The 5,107-nt window shown below is 45.9% G+C and overlaps 1 long non-coding RNA gene across 1 annotated transcript in view; it reads left to right on the top strand.

The window, feature by feature from the left end:
* The first annotated feature begins 1,088 nt into the window (after positions 1-1,088).
* The window catches only part of LOC109490368, an 8,390-nt gene continuing 4,371 nt past the window's right edge, over positions 1,089-5,107 (top strand). The window contains exons 1-2 of the long non-coding RNA XR_002143700.2: positions 1,089-1,383; positions 2,493-2,561. This is a non-coding gene — a long non-coding RNA (uncharacterized LOC109490368). The remainder of the gene's footprint in view (positions 1,384-2,492; positions 2,562-5,107) is intronic.

Raw genomic sequence — 5,107 nt, 5'->3', positions numbered from 1 at the left:
ATGAGTGAAATTAGACAGCTGAAGAGGCAAGCTCAGGTGAACACAAATGTATTGAGAATGTACCCTAAGCCAGGCACTGTGTTATAAGCCTGAAAAGAAGCAAGGGACGGCACGCTCTCAGGAAAACTTGAACAGACTCCACCCTAGAGCCTCTTCTGAGACTCACACTCGTAAAATCTTCACGTAATGGACGGGATTCAAAGCAGCTACGGGAGGAAATCAAGAGATGACTAATTATCACGGGGCTGATGTGATTGAGAACAGTTGGCACTGTCTCAGCATGACAGGGTGGTAAAGGGGACAGATGACAATAGAGAAAATGAAGCCCTAATTAATTGCATCATCCCTTTTAGGGAAAGAACGTTTGGGCAGAAGAAACGTGGCTGGCACAGATATAAACGATCAGTGACCCGGATTCCCTAACTCTGCCCATAGAAGGCTCTTTGCCTCGGACACATAAAGCCCTACAGTGGTAGTAGATGAATTGGAGCAGCATAGCCGGATGCTAGCAATTATTTTTGTCCAATAAATGAATGCCTCCCATCCCTCCACTCAATTCATGAACAATGCTCACCATACCAATATCTGAGCATGCCAGCATACTCTTTATTGTAAAGTAATAACACCATTTTGTGCAGTTTTTAAATCTTGGTGATATTAGTTAATATGAGAAAGTCTCTCTAAGGAATATATATCCTAGAATACTTAGAAAATTGAGTTCCAGGGCACCTGGGTGGCTCAGTCTATTAAGCGTCTGCCTTTGGCTCAGGTCATGATCTCAGGGTCCTGGGATCGAGCCTTGAGTCAGGAGGTCCCTGCTCAATGGGGAGTCTGCTTCTCCCTCTCCTTCTGCCCTTCCCCCTTCTCATGCTCTCTCTCTCAAATAAATAAATATAAAATCAGAAAGAAAGAAAGAAGAAAGAAAGAAAGAAAGAAAGAAAGAAAGAAAGAAAGAAAGAAAGAAAGAAAGAAAATTGAGTTCCCAAGCCTGTGGAGCTGAGGACCAGATTCCAGGCTGTGCTGCTCTGGCGGAGTGTGTGGGAGTGGAAGGCGACTTGGCAGCCAGCCTGCAGACTGATAATGTCCCAGCCCTGCCTTGTGCTTCTGTGAAAATGAAACCCTGTTCATCAATAGAAGGAAGACACAGACACAAATAGCGATAAGCATCATAATGGATGTTTACAAGTAAGTGATATCGGGGCTCAACAGAGGAGAAGATTCAATTGGTTCTGAGTCGGCAAAGCCTTAATGGAGAAGCTGCCATTCGAGATGGCCCTAAAACGATACAGCAGTTTCTACAGGCAAAGATGGAGAGGGAACGTGTCCAGACAGAAGGAACCGTTGGGCTCTGATATTCCATTTGCAGAGAGAAAGACTGCTCGGGTAGGTACAATGGTTGTTTGGTCCATGATGTATTATGTTCTGGAGGAGTGGGGAAGCCTTTTGCTGGAGGGCTACCTGGCTTTATCCTGAATGTTGTCCAGGGGCTTTTCTGAGGGCCTGTATCTTTCCTTGGTCACTCCTCAAAGCTGTGTAATCTGGGGAGAAGAGGAAAAGCAGAAGCTCCTAGAAACTAAGAAACATATCACTCAAGTGCTTCAGGAAGGAACTTGCCGAGGAAGTAGACGTAACAGAAATGATTTTAACCAGTGGCGGAGTCAGGTGTGAACTCCTTATCATTTTTCCAGCCATAGGATGGCAGTTACGATGATAGATCTGGGGAGGTTTGTGTCGATTTAGGGAAAGAACCAAGTCGTTCACTGAATTCCTCTGGCTCAATTCTTAAGCGATTTGGGAATTTCAGCTTGGATCTGCTTTGAGAGCAAGATATGAGGTGAAAGATTGAGTGGAAGAAAACTCTCAGACTGGCTGCAATTCTCAAATCTTATTTTTTTAGAAGATTTATTTATCCATTTGGGGAGGGGGAGGGGCAGAGGGAGAGGGCAAGAGAGAACCTCAAGCAGACTCCACGCTGAGCACAGAGCCCGACGTGGGGCTTGATGTCACAACCCTGAGATCATGACCTGAGCCGAAACCAAGAGTCGGACGCTTAACCGACTGAGCCACCCAGGTGCCCCTGAATATCTCAAATTCTTAATGGACCTTCCAAGTATTTCCTTTGGTTTCTTCATTCATCTTCAGAGGGAAATAGTGTAGACCAAGAATGGAGAATCTATCCTCTGAAGTCAGACCATGTGGTTCAAACCTTGGTCTGCCACTTACTAGCTACATACACTTGGGCAATTTCCTTAACCTCTCTGAGCTTTGGCTCCCTCAGGTACAAAATGGCATCATAGTAATGCCTACCTCAAGAGTCCTCATGTGAAAGGGGTGATCTGTGTCTGGCATAGAGCTGTTATTATTTCAGGAAGAGGGAAGACAGCCAGGGTGATACTGACCACCTGTGAGACTTTGAGCAATTAGAAATAGAGATTCTACGAGAGCTGATGGGGGGACAAGAGTGCATATGACGCCAGACTCTTACCTTGCAGGTGGCAAAACAGATCCAAAAGCCATGGAGACTTTTCATCGCTGCATGAGGACCAAGACAATACTGCTGGGTAGGGTTCTTGTAATTGCTCAGTACCCAATTTATTAACAGTCCCCCCTTCTAGAAAAATCCCTGGGTTTCTGAGCACTAGAGTACCAATCATGATGGTGCAGATTGAAACCCTAAAAATTTCATGACCCCTGGCTTTTTCCTTTTCAGCTTCTCTTCAGTGGCTTCCTTCAGACTTTCACTTCTAACCACCCCCCCCACCCCCGGTGCAGAAAACAATCATTCAAGCCATGGATGCTTTTGCTGTGTGACCTCTCTGTAAATCACTCTGTGTTGGCTATACTCTTCACCTCTTCTCACTTGGCCTCCCTTGCCCTCCTGAGCTTTCCTGTTCTTTTCCATGAAGGACAAAAGTACACACAGGGTCAAATGCAGGGGTGAGGGCTTGAAATCTAAATAGCAACCATTGGATTTGGTAACACGAAAGTCTTTGATCAGTAACCAATACCCTGCATCTTTATTCATTCTGCCACCAATGGGGGCTTTGGCTAAACTCCTGGAATTCCCTTGGCTGTGTAACATTGGCTCTGCAATGCTGCCATGTGAGTGGCTCAAAACCATATTTCTGGGGGCGCCTGGGTGGCACAGCGGTTGAACGTCTGCCTGCAGCTCAGGGCGTGATCCCGGTGTTATGGGATCAAGCCCCACATCAGGCTCCTCCGATATGAGCCTGCTTCTTCCTCTCCCACTCCCCCTGCTTGTGTTCCCTCTCGCTGGCTGTCTCTATCTCTGTCAGATAACTAAATAAAATCTTAAAAAAAAAAAAAACATATTTCTGGGTCCCTGGTGGCTCAGTCAGTGAAGCGTCTACCTTTGGCTCAGGTCATGATCCCAGGGTCCTGGGATTGAGCTCCGCGTTGGGCTCCTTGATCAGCAGGGAGTGTGCTTCTCCCACTCCCTCTGTGCGGGCTCTTTCTCTTTCTCACAAAAATAAACAAATAAAAATCCTTAAATTAAAAAACCCACCATATTTCTATCTGAACTTTGCATCACGTCACCTCCCTTGCTGTTCTCTGGGGAACGATACCTCTGTCCTCCAGCTGGTGCTCAGCTGGAGGAAAACGCATGCCTGGGGATTATTTTAGTTTCTTTCCCCCACCTTACGTTCCACATCAACTCATGCTCCTGCTTGTTCAGCTTGAGAATGTCTTCACTCCCTCCCCTTCTTCCAGCCCCACTGTGAGGTCCTCATCTGCAGGATGACCTCTATTAATAGGTGTTTTGCCCATCTCTTTCCTCTGTAGTGGCTTCAATAAGCCACCGTTACCCTCTTCCCAAGTACTCTTTGCAAACACAAGATGGATCCTATCCCTCCCTGTGCAAATGCCCTGTGGCTCCCTATAGCTCACCTATGTGGATGAAATGTCTGTTATTTGGCAGGGTCTACAAGCCTTTTGATGTGATTCTTGCCCCCTTGGGCAGCTTTAATTCTTGTTCCCTTGCCCAGAACGTTATAGTTCAGGAATAAGGTAGTCTTAGAGATTCTTAGAGATAATGTGCTCCTGCAAAGCTCTGGAATTTTGTGCATTAATTTACTTTCCCCAGAATGGTATTTACCCTTCATTCCCACAGGTCTGCTGGCAAATACCTGGGTCTTTATATACTTGCTTGCAAAGCTCCTCTGTTCTCAATGGAGAAAACTCATGATTATCCCTCTTCTTTCTTTCTGCTATATTTCAGATTTTCTTGAAGGAACTAAATTGCCTTATTTTTAAAAAAATATTTATTTATTTGAAAGAGAGAGAGCGTGAGCATGCATGAGCAGGAGGGATAGAGGGAGAGGAAGAGAGAGAATCCCAAGCAGATGCCATGATGAGCACGGAGCCCCGCGTGGGGCTTGATCTCATGACACTGAGATCATGACCTGAGCCAAAATCAAGACTTGGACGCTTCACTGACTGAGCCCCCCAGGCACCGCTAAATCGCCTTCCTTGCTTTACATGCGTGCATGAAGTTCCTAGTTTAACACTGCACATGCTGACGCAGGGAGGGCTCTTTCCTTTGAAATCAAACCTAGCTCAGCACACCATATCTCAATAAAATTTGACTGGGCAAATGAATGCAATCTGGTGCCACTGGTTGGCCTGTCCACCCAGTTAATGGATCACGGGCTCCCCAAGTCACCGGGAGAACTAAAAAATACTGATTCCTGGTATTCCTGAGTTAGAACCCAAGACACAGATTTCTAACAGGCTCCCCCGTTGATTCTAAAACAGCCACAGAAGACATTTGGGAGTCACAAATCCCAACCATCTTAGATGCATGAATGTTCTTCTCTGACTCTAGAAGACACCTGGTTCTCATCTTCCTCCAGTTAAAAATCTTTTGTTTCCAGCACCAAGATTCGATGACATCACAGACATTGAACTGGCAATGTTGTAACTATCCACAGACAATTAGCCACTGTTAGCACTCACATCTCCATGATTTGATGGGTATTCCAGCAGTTCATTCACGTTCTGGCCCTCTGAGCTTTTGTTATGTGTCATGTAGTCTTGGGATGGCCCAGCAGATGGCAATATGACCTCAAGAAATGACTTTGGGGGG

Source organism: Ailuropoda melanoleuca, chromosome 9 (assembly GCF_002007445.2).
Source record: "Ailuropoda melanoleuca isolate Jingjing chromosome 9, ASM200744v2, whole genome shotgun sequence".
Lineage (NCBI taxonomy): Eukaryota > Metazoa > Chordata > Mammalia > Carnivora > Ursidae > Ailuropoda > Ailuropoda melanoleuca.
Note: the sequence above shows the minus strand (reverse complement) of the source record. Positions and strands in the feature narration are given on the sequence as shown.